Genomic DNA, 22,826 nt, shown 5'->3' with positions numbered 1-22,826 from the left:
TGGTGATAGGAGTTAAATTGGTGGGAGTAGCATCAGCAGCCGTTAGGCAAAGTGGTTGTTAGAGGCATTACATCGGTGGAAGGAGCAGCAGCATTATTAATATTGTTTGAAAAAGACAAGTTTTTTATTTTAAAAAAAATTACTTCCATTTACTCCGTCTGATTAAAAAAATAAAAAGGGACTTTCTCTGATTTGCCCAGGGTGGTCAGTTTAGATCACCGGTCATTAAATAAAATAATACTTTTACCAATGTATCTCAGATTTATTTCGGTAATATTGGTTGCAAAAAATACAAGAATTTATTTTTTCTTTTTAAAAAATAAATACTTCCATTTTCTCCGTCTGATTACAAAAAAAATTGGACTTTCTCTGATTCGACCAGGGTTTGCAGTTTAAACCACCGGTCCTTAAATAAAATAATATTTTTCCCATGTATTTCATATTTTTGTTTTCGTTAATATTGGTTGAAAAAATACAAGACTTTTTTTGTTTACTTTTAAAAAATAAATACTTCCATTTTCTCCATCTGATTAAAAAAAAATGGACTTTCTCTAATTTGCCCAGGGTGGTCAGTTGAGATCACCGGCCATTTAATAAAATAATACTTTTACCCATGTATCTCATACTTTTTTCCATTAATATTGGTTGAAAAAATACAATATATTTTTTTTTTACTTTTTAAAACTAATTACTTTCATTTTCTCCTCTGATTAAAAATAAAAAAGTGGACTTTCATTGATTTGATATGGGTGGTCAGTTTAAACCACCGGTCATTAAATTAAATTAAATAATACTTTTACCAATGTATCTCAGATTTTTTTTTCGTTAATATTGGTTGCAAAATATAATTGTTTTTTTTTCTTTTTAAAACTAATTACTTCCATTTTCTCCGTCTGATTACAAAAAAAATGGATTTTCTCTGATTCGACCAGGGTTTTCAGTTTAGACTACCGGTTATTAAATAAAATAATACTTTTACCCATGTATCTCATATTTTTTTTCGTTAATATTGGTGGAAAAATACAAGACTTTTTTTTTTGTTAAGCTAGTTTAAGGAAACATCTCCTACAGGAGAACCGACGACAAAATAAGTAATTGCTAACTTTAGTTTCGTAAATATTGGTTGTGTGAATACGCTGTACTTTCTCGCTTTTCTTCCGAATATGCATCCACCTGGCTGCAACGGAGCTACTTGTGAATTAAAAAGTTGTTGGGGTAGAATTCACCTTAATATCATACGTGGAGTGCCAACCATATAAATATAGTTGGTAACGTAAAGACGGGAGGGACCCAACGTGAGACTCAACGAGAGATTCGGAGAGACAACGAGATCGAGTCGACGATTACCCAGCCGACACCTTCTACAGGGACGTTATCCCCATGACTATGCCAATCGACTCTATGTAAATATTGTATTTATTTTCTTGCTTTTAATATGTCTGTTCGAGTTTACTTTTGTGTTGTAGTTATTTATTTCCATGTGTTCAGTCGAGTTCCAACAAAAGTGTACGATAAATATGACTTAAAACAATTGGCAGAAATTATATTTAAGCGTGTACAAGAACGTTATGAAATTAATAAACGGTTAGCAAAAAACATTTTATTTTTACAAGGAAGTCACCACTTATCAAGGCCCGGAGGCCACTCGAGGATAAGGGTTATTGCGTGTAAAGTAATCAATGGGACAATATCGTAGTAATCATTAGTAATGAAGATCTGATAAAATGTCTTAAGGGGCGGTTCAACAAGAATTTGTTTATGTTGGACTTGAAGACATCTAAGTTGTAGTCAGGTGGGAAACAGGCAAACGGAAGAGAGTTCCACAGGCGTGCACTTTTAAGAAAGAAGCCTTGTTCATGGAATCTACGTTTTGATTTAGGCACAGATAAAGAGTGGGGAAAATTACTCACACAGTCTACAAGAAACCTTTGACTGAGACTGTTTCAAGAACTACGTCTTCTTCAGAAAAGGATTTAAAAGATGTCAAAATCACAAAAAGAAGCATTATCATCATCATCAGCAGCAGTAGTTCTGCTGTTTCAACAGCGTCAGCGACCACGGTTCTCCAAATTGTAGAACCATGGTAATCTCGGAAAGACAAGTTGCTTTCCGTCTTGATTTGGGAGTGCCCCCCCAATTTAGTTAAACGCACTCTCAGATACAACCCTGGACATTTTTACGAATCAGCGCTTAGACTTGCCAAATTGTCACCCATCTTGTAGTGACTAGGCTCATCCTTGCTTATCTTTGGTGATCGGGCGAGAACCGGTGTGTCAACGTGATTGTGCCGTATAATTAAGAAGCATATAACGCAAAGTAGAACAAAAAGACGTTGCAACAATTGGATTAAATAAACAAAGAGTCTACAGGAAACCTATAATAACGTAAAAAAGAAGTCTGTATCTTCTTTGTAATGTGTAAACAGCGACCCACCAAAGATTCTGCGAACATTGTATTTCATAAACAAAGAGATTATCAGAAAGAAATTACGTAAATATGACTTAGATAAGAAATTAACAAGCATCGTATCCCAACAAGAATGATTGTTTACGGTCGCCATGTGGTTTCCATCCTAGTACGGATTATCTAATAACATTTTACCAGAAGAAACTGTTTATTATGAAGGGCGTACTTTATTCGATGCACTATGCTCAGCGAAATTTTCTTTAGAAGTGGCGGACAGTTACTGTAGTAATTATTAGTTGAGAATACTGCAATTCACCCTTTTCCAATTTAGATAACTTGCGTTATTTTAGAAATTGTATTGTGGGCGGAATTCATCTCGTCCTAAACAAATTTATTTGATAGACATTTTGATTCACTCAGGATTATTAAGTCGTTCTAACATAAAATTGTGTGACGTATATGGATATACTAGCTGGACTCTCGGCATTGCCCGGTCGTACAATACGCTTAAACATGATATTTTAATTTATGCAGATTGTATGTATATCATTATTAAATCAACCAACCCCCTTACCAGGAGGGTGGACCTTCGTGGCCCTCAGGCCAAGATCAAAGTGTAGTATCTGCCGGAACAGATACTGCAAACAAAGACCATATGTGGAAGCAGCCCCACATATAAGACCTTGGTTAATGTAGGGGAAACCCTTCATACCAATTGTCACTATCCAGCTCCTCTACTCCCCGGGGAGTTGGTCCCCATTTCCCTTTCACTCCTCACATTAAAAATCGGCCTTGTGCCTAATTTGCTAGGTGGGGGAGAAAAATAAATACCCCCTCCCAGGAGGGGCACCTTCGTGGCCATCGGGCCAAGATCAAAGTATAGTATCTGTTCCGGCAGATGCTGCAATCAAAGACCATTGCACTTGCGGAAATCTTCTGGTTCATGTAGGGGCAACCAGCTCCCATTTCCCACCTCCCAGGAGCTGGTCCGATTTTCCCCTCCCCCTTTCTCTCTCTCTCTCTCCACATTAAAAAACGGCCTTGTGCCTAATTTTCTCAGTGGGGAAGCAAATAAATACAAAAAAAATTATTAAATCAATCGTCTATTGAATATTATATATTACGAGGAATAATTTGCTCAGTGGATTAATTCGTAAAAAAAAATTTAAAAATAATAATAATGATTATACCGGTCAATAAATTCTGTCTGTGTTAGTTTACAATATATCCTCAGCTGAGGTTTGGGCTTGACGATCTTAAAACTTGTCTTTCTTCACTTATTGATAAACAAAAACTATTTTTATAGGGAAATATTTTACGTTACACCGGAAAAAACATTCGCCGGTGTAACGCAAAATATTATCTTGTAAAAATTTGGTTTTATCTATAAGACAAGAAACACTATTTTTAAGGTTGGATTTTTTTCGATTTGTTTGTACTTATCAGATGACTTTTTGTACGAAACATATCTAAGAACACTGCCAGATATATAAATTATCATATTCTGAAATTTACAAAAAAATAGGATTCGCCGTTTTGGAGCATATGTGAAAGGAGCTCTCTCACACACACACACACACACACACACACACACACACACACACACACACACACACATAGAAATATAAAAAACAACATATAAATTTTTATTAACTAATTTATCTGTTTGATCCCGGTTTTTCGATCATATATATCCTTCTCATTGAAAGCCAATTTGTTTTCTCATTTTTCTTGTCCGCATGATGTAATCCGCGAGCAAGAGTGTTAGTTCGTAAGTCTTATATAGTCATGATTTTCAAAAACAATAATCAGCAGGTTGTCGCGTTTCTAGCCTTCCGGGCGTATTTATATATGAAAATCTTAAGTTCCAAATATATGCAGCACTTAAAACGCGAACCGCAGGTAATATTTCCTTAATTCATTTTGTACGGCCAAGGTGAAAACCAGCTGATTAGTATTTTTGATAACCATACCGTTATAAGACATACCCACTAGCATTCTTGCTCGCGGATTACACCACGCGGACAAGAAAAAAGGAAAGAAACACCCTTCCATTGACAAAGATATATATCATCGAAATATCTGAATTAAACAAATCAATGTGTTTATAAAAAATATATACGTTGCTTTCTAGAATTCCAACGTATTTATATACATAATTCTTTAATTTCATTATATATGCAACGCTTAAAACGTATTTATATACGTAATTCTTAAATTCCAATATATAGGCAACGCTTAAAACGCAGATATTTTTTTTAATGCTTCCTATGTCGAGCATATTGGGAAGTGATATACAAATTACAATAAGCGTATGAAGCGATGCTCTTTGTGTAAACACAATGAGCTCATGTACTTTGGACAATGTCTAAATATTGTTAATTCACTGCCCACATAGCAGCAGGTGTATAGCGCAAGGTTTAGAAGCTCCGACTGTCGTTTGGGCGATCGTGTTTCGATACTGGCTTGAGGTAGTTGGGTGTCCAGCCGCACTGATGAGCTGTGAAACAGTGAAACAGCGAAACAGTTCCGTATGTGGATATATATATATATATATATATATATATATATATATATATATATATACTATGTGAGTTATTTTCTTCTCAAGTTCCAATTCATTAATAAAAAAAATATATGTTAAAATATATGCACATTTTAACTGTAAATTCCTAATATTGTCTATAATGAAAATTATGTAATTGATTTGGATCCAAATCGAAATCAGTAATCTAGACACAAAATTTGCATATCTTGATTGAAATCTTTATAATTGACCGTTACAAGTAATGCAGAACTAGAATATTTAACCTGCCCTATCACGTGCATTCGTCTAGTGCATATATATATATATATATATATTTATATATATAGTGATTGTTGGAGAGCTATTGGCTACACATTAGCAAACGTGTTTCAATGACCCCCGAGCAGGGAAAATCACCTCATCAGGCCAAAAACCATCCACGTGGATGGTTTTTGGCCTGATGAGGTGATTTTCCCTGCTAGGGGGTCATTGAAACAGGTTTGCTAATGTGTAGCCAATAGCTCTCCAACAATCAATATATTGCTCTGTTTCATGCATTGAGCACTCTTTTGGAATGACATATTGTGTTGTTGTAGTAGTTACTGAAAAGATTCTACCAACAGTATAATATATATATATATATGTATATATATATATATATATATATATATATATATATATAACAATCAATATTAGAATCTATATGTTCAAATTTCATTTAAAAAGAATTACTTTTCAAAATAAATTTATTTGCTCTATCTAGTATATTGAGCAATTTTATTTGGATGGGATTGTATGAATATTTCCTTCCAGTATTTTATAAGACTTGAAACCATTTGATTCACTAACCTATAGTCTAATTCATTTCAATACTTCAAGTCTCTCTCTCTCTCTCTCTCTCTCTCTCTCTCTCTATATATATATATATATATATATATATATATATATATATATATATATATATATATATATATAAATCTGTAATAATGTCTGTTTTTTTGTTTGTTTGTTCACAATTTGATTAATATATACAAAACTTCCTGCTGAAAACGGTTATCTATATAAATTTTATTTACTATAAGATTTTCTATATAAATAAATAGCATCACGATCAATATATATACACTATGTTGAAGGCAATGTACATAATAGAACTAATCTAATTTGCATATTATATTAAATGTTTTTAAATAATTCGCTCAATTAAAATTATTGATTATAGTAATGTAATTTATGTAATTGTTCTATTTAAGAGTATTATTTAAAGTTAATTTATTTAAATTATTTTAATTCAGGTTATTTTGTACTATTTGCTAAACTGGCACATTTTAAATAATTTTCACTGATATTTCACTTCCGGTTATGAACGGATATAGTTTTTAACCAAATCGAGAGATACGGTGATAAAATGATTTGTTTTAATTATTTATTTTCTATAAATGTAAGTTACAAATATTGATAAAAAAATAAATAAATACGCTAAGGATGATTTTATTTTTCGACGAAATATTTTAAATCGTTAGCCCTCTATTAAAGTATCGGCTATAAATTTCGATTCATTGTAAGGTGTGAGCACGTTTACCAAAATGTTAAAATTTATTTCCTACGGACGATTTTAAAATCATTTTTCAACTATTCACTTGACTGTCTGAATTTTATTATCGTTTCCATAATACTTTGAAAAAGAAACAAGGTAAAGTAATGCTTTTTATATCAGATATATTCCTACGCGTTTTTTTTTTCACTTTTTTTTCTTCGATTTTCTTTTGAGAAAGATCTTATGTTTTCCTGTCTGGGTAATTGATTTAGTTGGTAATATATATTTTTGTGGGGTAGTTTCGACGTAATTATGGGTTTTTTTTCGGGGGGAGGGGGTGTCGCTTTATGTCTCAGCGTCACTCAAAGAAAAATAATTGCAGAAGTACAAAAATGCGGGTGTTTTTATCTGTTTAGTACTTCTTCAGTTTACGAACCGTGCTATTTTTTTAGATACGATTTACAAGTGTAATTCAATTTTTGCCGTATCTTTTTTTTTATTAAATTTTTATGTGAAAGTCCTTCCTTTATAAAAAAATGGGGTACTTTTTATATACACAACCAAGCATAGTTTATCCGCAAAAATCATAATTTACATTTTTGGGGGCAACACAAACTGAAAACGGACCTGTACATTTTTTTTCTACGTAATGTAGAACTTTCGTTTACATTTTTACCAGTGGAACAAGAAATGTCGTTTACCCAGAAGTTTTGGTTTCGAACCTGTAATTACATAAATATTAAAAGAATGCCAATTAGTATTGTGTAATACCAATATATCCGTAGCAAAGCTCGGGTAAATCGGCTAGTATATATATATATGTCAACTTTGCACCTATTTGTCCGAACCAAACTATCAGATTAATATGCAGCAAAGTTTTCAAGTCTATTGCTGGTTTGAGAAGACACGTGATTGTTCATAGGAATACCCTTCACCCTCCAGAGGATGTCAACTCAGTGGATATTCCTCAATTTGTATGTTACATCTGCTTCAAGATGTGCAAATATGCGGTAGGAGTGTGTGCAGAGTAACCTGAGATGGCATGGACGACGAGATTGGGAGAACTCAATGTGACGGCGATCATCTGGAATGATGCAGCAATATATATATATATATATATATATATATATATATATATATATATATATATATATATATATATATGTATATATATGAGAGAGAGAGAGAAAGGAAGAAAGAAAGAAAGAAAGAAAGCGAGAGAAAGACAGAGCAAAAGAGAGATTCTGTGTAATCATTACGAGTGCATACATTGTATTCTTTGAATTTCTGTTTTTGATGTTGTTGTTTGTTATATTCGACACTTTGTTCGCCGTATTCAAATGAGAGAAATCATTCTCGATGCATTAATATTTTCATCTCGTTAATAGATTGGAAAAAATTAACTGATTATTGAATCCATTTCTAACTTTGATGGATTTCAATAATTAATTCATGAAATATGAATTTGCAGCAAGTTTCGGCAACCTATGATCTGCTGGACGGATCCGGCCTGCGAACGTTTTTTGACTGGCCTAGGAGCCAGATTATCAATGCCTGTATTTTTATCAGGAGAGACAGGGTTGTATGCTATGTCTGCAAAAACATGATGAAAACATTAACAACTGTTATACCGGCCTTCCTTGAACAGAGGAATTTACACCAATTAGCACTATAAATAGCGCTAGTAAGTCCAACACCAGTGAGAGAGATGCGACTGCACTTCACCTGCTAGCCGAGTGCCCAGCAGATATACACACTTTCCTATATTTGTACATTATTGTTAATACACTTGTTCCTTAACTGAACCTCGACTTAATTGTTCTTATTTTCACTGTTGTTTACGACACACCAGATTGGCGACAAGGAATCGAAACGACCGTCACTGCAGAGAATCACGAAAAGTGTTTGAAGTAATGATTCGTAACATTTTTACGGCAGAACACCTTCATCATTTCAACAGATATTTGGATACGCAAGGATTAACAGCGAATTAATTACTACAATAGTAATTTGGCGACAGGGAAAAAAAAACTTACTACCAAAATCTACAACGAAAAACGCGAATGTTGTCAATTATTTAATAATTGAACACACTAACCAAGTGTTTTAAAACGGGAAAAAGGGTTCATTTTTTTCTTCACCAGAAGACATTTTTCCTACGGTAAGAATTTTCTTCTGCAAAGTTAAATGCCCAAAACCAACTAGCAAATACCGTGTAAGCTTATCGTTATTTCGATAATATCTGGGATGTGAAAAAAAAACACGCTTGACTTTGTAAAGAGAAAAAGAGACAGACCGTGAAAAATAATTATTCGCGTACGTCATTTGTACTTAGCAAACACGTAAAGAATCAAGTCATTTTTTGTAAAAGGCAAAGAGGGTAAAAAAATAAATAAATAAAGATTTCCCATACGAATTCGTCGGATATTTAAAGCGACCGATTTTTTTTTGCTACGTAAAAACGCGGGCAAATAAAAAATTTTAAACAAATGTTATTTCGCTGGATTGTTTCTAGTAAGACTAGAAATATACCGTTCAAAAAATTCAGTTACAGAAGGACTGCTAAACGATTGTTCTACAAATAAAAGAATTGGGAAAGAAAATTTGGATTTTTTTTACTAAGTAATATTTATTTAATACAAGCCTAATCTGTAAACTGAATTCGTATGATGGATGCGAAAATCAAATATTTACTGTGTGAATTGTTCCAATTCCAGGCAGAGCAAAATCTAGCGTTGCAAAAGCAGCAAATTCAACAACAAGTAGAAAGAGAAAAGAGATTTAAATAAGCATTTGAAGAAAAAATGCTTCAACAACAGAAACGCGTCGAAGAAATATTGATGAAAAAAACAGGAGGAACAAAGAAAATTCTGGAGGCGACACAGCGGACGATAATCATAACGCATTTTCTCAAACGGCTGTGTGGGCTGTTATTGAAAATTTCAATTATAATCCAGAAGATGATGTCACTTTCGTCCAGTAGTATAGACGATATGAGGATATTTTTATATCGGAGTGTGGTAACTGGTCAGACGCGAAAAAAGTTAGGTTTTTGCTAAGGAAATTAGGAACATCCGAGCATGCAAAGTTCGTGAATTTTATTCTTCCCAAAAAAGTCCAGTGAGTTGAGCTTCCAAGAAACAGTTACGCTACTTACAGAACAGTTTTCTGCAAAAAAGTCTCTTTTCCATAACGATATAAATGTATGAATGTTACTAGAAGAGAGGAAGACGACTACACTACTTATGCAAGTATAGTGAACAAGCATCGCGACAATTTTAAACTGGAGGAATTATCATCAGATAATTTTAAATGTTTAATATTTGTGCAAGGGCTGGTCTAAAATAAAGACGCTGAAATTAGGCGTCGTGTTTTATATAAACTCGAAAACGAACCGAATTTAAAACTACAAAACTTAGCGGAAGACTATGAAAGGTTTATTGCGTTGAAACAATTGTCGCATATTATAAAGATCCATCAAAAGAAAAATTCGACTTCAAAAAAATAACCAGAGAAAGAAACAGGGAAAAGATCCATATGGACCATGTTGGAGGTGTTGAAATAAACATTGGTACAATGAGTGCCCCTACAAATTCAAACAATGTGATAACTGCCACCAGAAAGGGCATAAATCAACGCATTTTAGAAACAAATCTGGTAGAAAGACATCCATTAAACTTACGAAAATTGAACCTGAGGAACAAAATATCCGGAAATATGTACAGGTCAAAATGTTTAAAAAGAAAGTAAGGATACAGCTTGATAGTGGGTCTGACATTTCCATTATTAATGTACAGACATGGAAGAGGCTTAGGAGACCCACTAGGATTAAATCACATAAAACGTCGAGAAGCGTCACTGGCGAAAAAATTACCTTCGAAAGAGAATTATTGACGAATATTTTTTCCAGAACAGGGCCAAAAATCAAACAACCTCTTTGGAACTGATCTGTTTGAAAAGTGTAGACTATAGGATCTGCCTGTAAGCTCATTTTGCCAAAAGGTTGAGGATTCGAATATGGAGGCAGAAAAACGTAAGAGAGAGTTAAAAGAGAATTTTCCAGACGTATTTTCAGGCGGTTTGGGAAGGTATACAAAAGCTGTAAAAGTAAATGAACAGCCAGTGTTCAGAAAGAACATATATGTTCCATGCGCCGCTATAAAACAGATAGACGGTGAATTAGAAAGACTCGAAAACATGGACGTCATCGGAAAAATTGATCAAAGTTAGTGGGCTGTACCAACGGCTTACATCAAAAAGAGGAGTAAGGAGATTCGGGTTTGCGCCGACATTGCGATAAGCTTAAACAGAAGATTACAAGATCACTATTATCCTCTTCCGAGCCCTGAAGAGATGTTTGCCAAACTGAGTGGAGGGAAATATTTTTCTAAAATCGACCTCAGTGACGCGTACTTACAAGTTTCAGTCGATGAGGAGTGTTCAACGCTGCTATGTATTAATACCCCCAAGGGATTGTACAAGTTTAACAGACTTCCTTTTGGGGTCAAAGTCGCCTCTGCGATTTTTCAGCAAATTATGGGCATTGTTAAATGGGTTGGATTTCGCAGTAGGATACCTGGACGATGTGTTAATGAAAAGCGCTAGCAAATAACAACACAAAGCTAATGTAAACCAAGTATGCAAAAGGATCCAGGATTATGGATTTAAAGTAAAACAGGTAAAGTGTACATTTTTCATGGAGAAAATAAAATACTTCGGACAAATCATCGATAAAAATGGAAGAAGGCCGGATCCAGATAGACCGAGTACAATAAAGAATATGCCTGCTCCAGAAAATTTTGCGTCTTTAAAAAGTTTCTTAGCTTTGGCAAATTACTACAATGTATTTGTGCCAAATATGCATAAACTAAGATCGCCTTTAAATGAAATGTTAAGGAAAGACCAAAAATGGGTCTGGGCGTAAGAGTGCGAAGAAGCATTTCGGGAAATTAAAGAGACTTTAACGTTTGACTTATTTCTGGCACATTATAATCCCAAGCGTGAAATTATAGTTACAAGCGATGCCAGCTCCTATGGCATAGGAGCATGCATTTTACACAAAATGGATGATGGAAAAGTAAAACCTATAGCACATTCATCTCGATCACTTTTGCCAGCCAAAAAGAACTACTCACAAATTGAAAAAGAGGCGCTAAGCATTATATTCGCGGTAAAGAAATTTCATCGTTTCTTGCGCGGTAGGCAATTACTGTTACAAACTGACCACAAACAATTATTAATGATTTTCAGATCGAAAAAGGGACTACCATAACACACGGCGAATAGATTTCAAAGATGGGGTACCATACTTCGGAATTACAATTTTCAAAGGGGTATGTACCATTTAAAAAATTCGGTCATGCAGACGGGTTATCGAGGTTAATACCTAAGCCGACAGAAGAATTGGAGGATATGGTAATAGCAGCCATTCAAGCGGAAGTTGAAGTAAAAAATACGTTATGTGACAAAATAAGAGAACTTCTAGTAACGCTTGAAAAGATTAAGAGTAAGGCAGAGGTGGACGAATTTATTATACGATAAAAAATAACGAACTGGATGAAGAAATTTATTCAATTTGCGATAACGTTCTGATATGTAGCGACAGGGTCGTATTCCTGCGACATTACAGAAAAGAATGCTCAAGGAATTCCATGTAGGACATCCAGGTATATCAAGAATGAAAAGCCTTATACGCTCTTTCGTTGTTTGGTCAAACATGGATAAGGATATAGAAGGAAAAATCAGGGAGTGTAGAGGATGCGCATTAGCTATGAAAGCTACTCTGACTCAATTCGGATCATGGGCAAAACCGGACCGACCTTGGTCTAGGATTCATTTAGATTTTGCAGGACCACTAGATGGGTTCTACTATCTCATTGTTGTAAACAATCTATCTAAATGGCCGAAAGTATTCAAATGTAAGAATCCCACATCCGAGGTAACTATCGACTTCCTCTATGAATTATTCGCTAGGTTTGGAGTAGTAGACTGCATTGTTACAGACAATGAAACGCAATTTACGTCTACCGAATTTAAACATTTTTTGCGAGAAGCTTCTAATCGGGCATATAAACATTCCGCCATACCACCGAAGAAGTAATGGACAAGCAGAGAAATTCGTTGACACATTCAAGAGAGCTCTTAAAACAGGTAGTGGGTCGCCGACGGATAAGACAATCCAACAATTTTTACAAGTCTACAGAGTCACTTCGAATGCAAACATTGAAATGTCGAAAACACCTGCTGAGGTTAGATCGATTTTTCACAAGCTTCACCACACCAGGAAAGGCCAACCTCAAAAAACCGATAACAAAAAAACGGTATAATGTTGGCGAAAGAATTTTCTACAAGATTCACAAAATAATAAGACTTCTTGCGAGTCTGGCATTGTTGAGAAACAAATAGGCAACATGGTCTACATGATTAAGGGACCAGACTTCGTGCACAAACGTCATACTAACCAAATTCGGAAAAGATACTCCAACAGTGAGGTGACCAGATCGCCCGTGGAGGGCATCATGGGCACAGTGTTTTATACTTTTCAGGTGCCCATACCAGAGACAGCTCCGGAGAACAGAAAATCAAACAGAAAACAGAAATCAACAGAATTGATTAGGGTGAACCCAACACAAAAACGTTATTAATCCCAGACGGGATATTTTCAAAGGGGGGTATACCGGTAGGTGTATCAGAATTTTTGTAGGAATTTTTGACACCCCCAACACGAAACTGCGAATACAATATAAAAATCTCGGAATTTCTCTGTTAAAAGTGGGTTATTTATTTTCTTTATGGATTATACTTCCAAAATAAACTATTACAGTTGTTTTAAAAGTAATAGAAATATTTTTTTTTTAAACAGTAATGAATTTTCCGAACTCAATATTTTTCAATTTTTAAACTTTAAAAATCTATCAAAATTTTTCTATAGATTCTATTTTTACGATATTTTCAGGGTCAATGTGAAATTTTATGTTCTTTCCAATAAATACAATATAATATTTTAGACAAACGTTTTTTTTTTTTAATTCACGACCCCCCATCCCAATTTTTAAGTGTCTATTAAAAAGTAAATACTTAATTTAGTAACCCGAAAGTAAATAATTAATTTACTCACAAATTGAAGAGAAAAGGTCAATACATAATATATTCAAATTTAAAAAAAAAAACATAGTGTTCTTTTAAAATTTTACCCGTAAAGTTTGAAGTTAAAAACCTTTTTTTTAAACCACGTTATTTGTTTTTTCTTTTTTTTTTAATGGAATCTTGGTCCTTGCTCCTTTAATTGAAAAAAAATTAGGGCTTGAATTACATTTTTCGAGGAGTTATAAGCTTGGAAAGACAGGGGGTCGAATAATTCACGCCTCACATTTTGTAAATGTCTAATAATAATTAATTTAGACCCCGATAAGTACATAATTATTTACTCACAAATTGAAGAGAAAAGGTCAATACATAATATATTCAAATTTAAAACAAAAAAAAACATAGTGTTCTTGTAGAATTTTACATGTAAAGTCCAAAGTTTAAAACCTTTTTAAAAAAAAACACGTTGTTTTTTTTTTTTTAATGAAATCTTGGTCCTTGCTCCTTTAATTGAAAAAAAAAATTAGGGCTTGAATTGCATTTTTCGAGATGTTATAAGCTTGGAAAGATGGGGTGGAATTATTCGCTATTTTCACGAAATTTCTGACACTGCTAGTATACCGGTCTTCCTTGAACAGAGGAATTTACACCGATTAGCACTATAAATAGCGCTAGTAATTCCAACACCGGTGAGAGAGATACGACTGCACTTCAACTCCTAGCCGAGTGCCCAGCAGATATACACGTTTTCCTATCTTTGTACATTATTGTTAATACACGTGTTTCTTAACTGAAGCTCGACTTGATTGATTTATTGTCACTCTTGTTCACGATACAACAATAACAATTCCCAACATAAATTAATTTCTAATCAAGGCAGTACATGTTATCTTATTACTAGATGTTATTAATATTTGAGATAAAATAAAACCCTTCTTCGACATATTTTTATAATAAGTGTTTTCATCGGAGCAATGTCTTATGGAACAATTTCATGGGGTCTGTCTGTTAATTACATTAAAAAAACATATTTTTTTTTTATATTTGAAAATTTGTTCAATTTTGAAACGTTTAATTCAGCGTTCACTTTTGTTTATCCAGTTAAAATAGTTTATATTTTAAAATGTTTGAGTTTTATTAAGGTGTAAATGGTTTCCATTAGAAATATTTTTTTGATTCGAATACATTACTATGTTTTCGTTGAGGAAAACGATTATATTCAACGAAATACGTGTAAGACGCATTTCTTAAAAACACCAATCAAATATCTTGAGTGTGAATTGGACGCATAGGATGGTTTCGGAATATTGTCTAACGATATTCAGGCTCTGAATTTATATTCCATTTTCATTGAGCTTTATTCATTGGGACAGTGTGTACACATGATAAGATATATACCATAAAACTGTATATTTCTCATAATCGTATATATTTATATACATATATATATATATATATATATATATATATATATATATATAAAATAAAAATCTTTATATTGAAAAGTTATTAAAATTTTCAAAAAAAATTATAGCCCTATGAGGGAGGTATACAAAATGTTAATTATTCGACAAGGAATACAAATAAAACAAGAAAGACCTTATTTTATGGAGTTTCGAAGAATGCAATTCTTCTCATCAGAAGGAAGAGGTTTGCAAAATATACAATAAATTTTGCAGTTTAGTGCATCACAGGAAACAACAATTTGAGACAGTTTGAAGGGATTAAAAGGAATTGAAAAACCAAGAAACGGAAAGAGAGAAAGAGAAAAAAGAGAAAGTAAGACAGAGACCATAATGATAATAAGATGGCCCAACAATAGCGAGAATGTCCAAACACTTATTAACCATTATTTACCCGTTTTCAACTATAGTATTGTTTGATATGAAACTGGTTTTCATAGAAGAAATCCAGCGTTTTGAGGGTAACTTAATAATTGTAAAAATTAGCCGAGAATAAACGCATCGACATTCTCCATTGTGGACGTCTTAGGCGACCGCCAATAAATCAACCATTTCCTGAAGCAGGCAAAAGTTCACATCCTCGGATCAAACTGGGCTATATAAATCCGGCAAAATAAATTTGATGGCTCAGGATTGACCGTAATTTGACAGATTAATGTCAAGGTGGATCTCGACTGGTGTAAAAACTGGTCGGAATGTGCTTGTTATTTTTTTTCTGTTGAGACACATGAAATATCAAAGATAAAATCAAAATCGAATGACTTACTTTCTGTCCGAAATTTTCAAAGATTATCGGAACTGAATAAACTCTTTGCAAATCCTTGGATTTCAAGATGAATAGCACGACTATTTCTATTCCGTTATGTAATGACTGCAAAAAAAAAAGAAGATTTATAATAAAAATTCTTAGTAGACAAAAGAGGCATTATTTTCAGTAATTAAACGTAAGACCCCAGTTGTCTAATGGATAACATCCTAGACTATGGAATAGGATCAGTAAATTCAAATTCAATCTTTGTATTCAGCTTTTATGTAATAGAGTTGTGATATCAATGTTTCACATACTGGAGTAGTTGTGGGAATACATGGTACCGTCCGGAATGCCCATTTCCAAAGATGATGTTATTTGTCCAAAGAATATATTAGTGTAGAAAAAACTGAAAAACAAAATCAGACATTTTTCTCCGCGCGAATTAATTAAACAAAGGTGAAATATACTAAAAGATTAAAAAAAACAAACTTATCGGGGTTTACATAAGGATGCCCAATAATAAATAGAGTATAATATGTTTTTAAATGAATATATATATATATATATATATATATAGTAAGTTAGGAATATATATATCGCATATTGCATGGTTTTTCATAGCTTACTACCTAGCTCTACCTATGTATTGAGCACTGCTGAAGTAAATACTGAAAATTTACGCATAAAATGATATCTTCGTATATTAATTTATGTGATTAAATGAAGTAATCATATACATATACTAGCAGTTCAGCTCGGCTTTTCTCGGACCCTATGTACTGTTCATAACTGTGTGCGCATAGGTATATATAAAACTGTGTGAATATATACGGTAATGCCTTTCTATATTATAGGCTTCCTTAACTAACATAGAGAACAGTTGGTAGAGACCGCAAACGTTGAATTTTAAAAATGTTTACGCATATTTTTACCCCTTAAAATTTATTGGTTCGGGCTCAAATTAAATTAAAATGTTTGACACATGTCCAAGTAACCTACATCTAAATCCTCAAGTATGTAGACCCACAATTGGCGGAGGAGTTTGGTAGAGTCTGCAAAGGTCAACTGTTTCAACTTTGGTCATCTTGCTAGCCAAATGTTCGCCCAAAATCTGATTAAAAAGCTTGCTGCGTGTCTGAATATCGTATATGTAAAATTTCAAATGTTTAGACCCAAAATTGGCTTCATAGTTTGCTAGAGACCGCAAAGGTAAAATCTTTTGAACTTTTACCCCTAGGAAGCCAACTTTTCAGCAAAAAAAAAAAAACGATTAAAAAGCTAGCCTTGTGTCTGAATAAACTTTATGTAAAATTTCAAAAGTTTATACCAAAATGTGGCTGAGTAATTTGGTAGAGACCGCAGAGGTCATTTTTTAAAAACTTTTACCCAATTTTGACCCTTAAGCATTTATTGTTTTGGGCTCAAATCAGATAATGAAGTTAGATCCATGTCCAAGTAACCTACATCTAAAATTTTAAGTGTTTGGACCCAAAATTGGCGGTGGAGTTTGGTAGAATTCTTAAAAGTCAAATCGTTGAACTTTGACTCCTTAACAGCTGGATTTCTGGCCGAAAACCGATTAAAAGATTTTCCCAAACCTCAATACCCTGTATGTCTAATCACGAGTCTGTAGGCCGCAAATTGACAGAGTTATTAGGTAGAGAAATGTCCACAGACAAAGACACAGACATTTTCACTCATATATATGTGTGTGTGTGTATGTGTGTGTATGTGTGTATGTGTGTGCATGTGTGTGTGTGCAAGGCACTTTGTGCGCGTGTATGTAAGTTCATTCCCTGTTCAGTCAAAAAGGACATGACTGATTCCTAAAAAAATCATACACCTGTGCTTCATATATCTGTCAGTGCTATTAGATAGGTTATGAATCCTTATGATCCCAATAAGTATCAAGAACTATATACAATAACAAAATCAGATGGCCCAACGTTAAAACACTGAGAAAAAGGAGTTCTATCACGGCTCCTAGATAACTTTCACTTATACGTTTATCAAAATTTTAAGAATTCGTATATCTTCTTTTCAGTTATGGATTCAACAGAATAGTAGGTCAGAACAGACTCACATGGCTTGGTTGTGAAACACATCTAGGTAAAAGAAAAAACTTCGAAAGAACTATATTTCTTTTTATTTATGTATCCTGGAATTCCAGTCGTCCTGGACATTTCTTGATACAGGACATCAAGAATACTCATACATACCTATAAGGCGGTGTGTATAAGTATTGCGCAACCCTTGCTTCGTTATAAACATATCACCTAGGTATCTTTACAAGCGGTATTGACCCTGTCGGTGGGGCATTAGAATACGCCGGCTGCCCTCCTGCAGAGGATAAAAGTCCCTCAATGGGTGTCCTGGATATGACCTTAAAATATATCCAGTGGTGAGGCCCCAGCTTGTGGGCTTTGGGCAGTGTGGAGCCACCCTTTAATTACCATTGCTCCCATGTCCACTCTGACCCGGAGTGGTAGTACCTGTTAGGGTCCCAACTATGATTAAATAGAAACCAACGTGAAAACAACAAATATATTCTATTAAAAAAAATTTTCTACAAAATCTTTGGATTCGGCATTAAATCCGGAAAGGGTTGATATGCCGTAAAACAAAAACAACCAACCAACCAACCAACAAGCGGTATTAATTTTCTCTTTAATTTGAAAGATCTTTACTTTTGGAGGCCGTATTAACTAGAGGTATATTCCCACTAATTAAGGTTTTCATAAAGTTTATATACGTAATAACTGTTGTTTAGCGCCATTTTGATTGCCAATATTTCGATCCACTTATTCTCAAGTGGTTTATCAACTTAATAAATTGTGACTCAACATTAAAAAAATGCGTCAAGTTGCGTTTTGATATCACATTACCGAAAACTAAACCAAACGGTACGAAACATATATTTGGAGAATATAAAGTATCTAAAATGTGTAAGATTTTCTTATGTTTAGCCGTTGCGCTTAAAAAAATGAAAAACATGAAACTTTCATAGATTTTTTTTTACAGAAGAATTGGCAGAGATACATTTACAGAAAACAGAAAAATGGCGTTTGTGTGCGCATGCGTCGGAGTAGACAGCAAAGAAGCCATTTTCTTTTTCACATAAGTAGTCGCTCTTCACGCCGACAATATGTCGTCCGTATGGTTAATACAGAAATACAACAACGACGTTAGAGGAACTCGTAAAAATTCTACGCTTTATTAAAGTAAACAAGATTCAATATATCCTCTCTTGCAAATATTAGCACGAGTTGTTCTCTACGCCGGGTTTCTCAAATTTCTGTCTTGTACAAGTCTTTTTAGAAGAGCTATGTATTCTGCTGCTGTCGCTCGTTCGTTTATTAAACGAGTGTGAATTGATGGTGGTTCAGTGATAAACGACACGGACTAAAAAGCTAAGCATAAAAAATTTGAACCAGTTCGTTTCTCAGAAACGCATTCACTTGGGGTGTTGGCGTATTTAATGTGGTCTATCTGTAAGTGTCCCATGTCGTTCTAACAAGGATTCTTAACTGAAACAAAGCCGATAGTCATTAGTCGCGTGCTCTCGTGTAATGAATGAATGCTTGAATGTAGGATTGACATGAAATTCTTAAAGATAAACTAAAATTACCGAAAAATGGTCTGAAATGACTTAAATAAAAAGTAAATGACTTAGAATGGCTTTAATAAACTTAAGGATGAATCGAATGAGCTTAAGAATGACTTGAATGCTTAAAAAATAACTGGAATCCTTCAAAAACAACTTGAATGATCTGCAGAATGACTTGAATGGCTTTGAGACTGACTGGTTGTAAAGTGGGTAATCATTTTATATTAAATTAATACAAAAAAGTGATGTCCCACTTTATATCACAATAAGAACAGCATGTAGTAAGAAGAGATACTACATTTTGATCTTAGCCAAAAGGCCAAGAAAACCTTAAAAAGACCAGAACAGCATCTATTAACAGCAGACCTTTGATCTTAACCAAAAAGTCCAAGCACAAAAATGTTACGGACAGACCAATGGACCGACGGAGTGACTAAAAGAGTCGCTTGTACGCGACTAAAAATATCAAGGAAAGCAAGCCCATCGTCTGATATATATATATATATATATATATATATATATATATATATATATATATATATATATATATATATATATTAGAATTTACAGAATGTGGAGATGATGTAATTATTTCCACAATCAAGCAACGTCGCATCTCATAAGCAATCCAAGTAAAAAAAACGGAACACCAACATTCAAGTTTCGCTTTAATTTGGACTCATCAGTTAATAAGACTGATGACAACAAATGTGGGCAAAACTTACGTCCGTGGTCTCCCAATTTGTTAGCTTCCCTGTGCGATGTGACGTTGTTTGACGGTAGATATGTATTTATATATACATATATATACATACATATATATATATATATATATATATATATATGTGTGTGTGTAATCCGATGTTATTATTATCCAGGGAGTAATGTAACCAATCACAAAAAATATATATATATATACAAGGAACCCTATATATAAGTCTAGCCTCTCTCAGATCATTCTAAAGCTATCATTATACATATCCCCAAATCCATTAGAAGAAGAATTAGATTTAACTCCTCATTAAAAGAAAAAAATCGGCTCCATTAGAAGGACAAGTTTCTGTGGAATATCAAACCACAAGCAATCCCCAATCGCATATATCACAAATTTTTACCTATTATATATATATATATATATATATATATATATATATATATAAATATATATACAGAGAGAGAGAGAGAGGGGGAGAGAGTTTGTGTATTGGAAGCTTTTTTAACCTTTAAAACTATATAACAAACTTATTTGTATATTTTTTATCATTCCTTGGAGAACTATTTAGTAAGTAAGTCATTTACTCACCTGCAATCACTGTATCGATTGGCTATTTCGAATGCACCATAGTTCTTATGTTACTTTAGGAATCACACGCACACACACATACACACACACATATATATATACATATATATATATACATATATATATATATATATATATTTATATATATATTCCTTCATTTATAAAGATAGATATATATACTTTTAATGTATAGTTTCAGTAAGACTTTCCAAATCCCCACAAATAATAAAGTTCATTAACGATGGGATTACAATTTCAGAGCATATATATCAGAAGTAAATATGCAAATTCAGAAATGCATTTAAATCATACTCACGTTTCCTATTATTATTATTATAATTCGTCTCGTACGTGTTTTGTTGAATGGTGGAAACTCACCGAACAAATAATCAGAGACAGATAGGAAAAATGACACAGTTGGAGATTTTTTCTTGGAATAAATAAGGGTATATATATATATATATATATATATATATATATATATATATATATATATATACAAAACACACACACACACGCATATATATATATATATATATATATATATATATATATATATATATATATATATATATATATATATATATATATATATACTAGCCTGTCCGGCGTTGCTTGGGTGTTTAGAGGTGTAAGTTAAGTAAAAAAAAAAAAAGTGGTAGTCAGCAGACAGGCTCGAACCCGTGCCGTGAAGGAGGAAAAGAACGTGAAAAAAGTGACGTATTTTTTGTTGCACCTATCGCTAAACCGGAAGTGATGTAGGTTTAAATTAAGGCTAGACAATCAAAAAGAGGCGATGAATTTTCCATATATCGGCGAAAAAAGTGACCCCTTCCTGTAGAAAAGTGCCCGTTAGAGAGTAAAGGAATTAATGTTTGTTTGATAATTTTGCGATATTTCTGTTCGAATGATCGAGCATCAAAATGATATCGATTTCGTAAAAATCCCTCGCCTTTATCGAAAGTTTTAGGTTAACATACAAACATATATACATACATACATGCATACATACATTTAAACAGACAGGTGAGATATTTATTATATATATATATATATATATATATATATATACTTATACATATATATATATATATATATATATATATATATATATATATATATATATATATTAGGTTTCCTATTCCAATCACATCTTTCTAAGAACTACAATTTTGCCGAACTCTCTTTCTGCTGACAGTTGTTCTCCTACCCATAGACTTGGTCTTTAAGTTCTAAGTTTAATAGGCACCAACTATTTTTGCGGAAATTAGCTTTCTTATTGTTAATTTCTTATCTCAGGTGGCTTCAGGTCTTGTCTGGAACAATTTCCATAAAAAAGAATCGATAAATCCTATTAATAAAAGCCGCTCCATCTTAAGTAACAATAGAGTATATTTTTCTTAATCACTCGGCTGTTGAATGAAGGAGAAACATCCACTGAGTGCATAAGTATAAATTCCAGTGCGTATATGATCATATATACAAATGATTTATATATACATATGATGTGTGTTATAAATTTTTAATGATGGCTTTAAATATACTTCGTCAACAATTAAGGCCATTTATTGGTGTATGCTTTCAAAATATGTTTAGTTTTATTCCAAATTCATCAATTAATAATTACAGAGAGGAAGATACAAGAAACCAACACTCCAATAATATTATTTTCTTATCATTCAACTCATTACAGCGTAAATATCAAACATATCTAATAAGAGTTGCTTGTTGGTGGATCACGGAATCCCCTGGGACATAATGCGCCACGATGACTTCCCGATCAAAATTCTCAACCTCATCAAGACGTACTACGCACACACCTGAACTAGAGTGAGGTGCTATGGGAAAGAATCCGATTCCTTCGTCGTCCAAAAAGGCGTCCGCCAAGAATATGTGCTATCCTTCACCCTGTTCAACTACATCATCGACTAGTTCCTAGAGAAAAGCTTGGTTGGCTTTGCTAGTGTTACAGTAAGGCCACAACTATTCCATCACAGATAGCATCTATGCAGACGACGTTGCAATACTTGACGAGTCCTACCGGAGTTCCAGCACGCATTCCACGAGGTCAGACGCATGACCAAAATGGTTGGAATGAGAATCAAGGCTTCTAAGACGAAAATTCTCTCTGGTAACACCCTGCACC

The 22,826-nt window shown here is 33.5% G+C and overlaps 1 long non-coding RNA gene and 1 pseudogene across 1 annotated transcript in view; both read right to left on the bottom strand.

The window, feature by feature from the left end:
• Nucleotides 1-22,826, bottom strand: part of LOC145258025 (uncharacterized) — an 899,758-nt gene that overhangs the window by 699,101 nt on the left and 177,831 nt on the right. The gene's annotated exons all lie outside the window — the stretch shown is intronic.
• On the bottom strand, nt 19,583-19,708 carry LOC145258540 (U2 spliceosomal RNA; annotated as a pseudogene).

Source organism: Euprymna scolopes, chromosome 33, assembly GCF_053919585.1.
Source record: "Euprymna scolopes isolate OS-2025 chromosome 33, ASM5391958v1, whole genome shotgun sequence".
In the NCBI taxonomy this organism is placed as follows: Eukaryota; Metazoa; Mollusca; class Cephalopoda; order Sepiida; family Sepiolidae; genus Euprymna; species Euprymna scolopes.
Note: the sequence above shows the minus strand (reverse complement) of the source record. Positions and strands in the feature narration are given on the sequence as shown.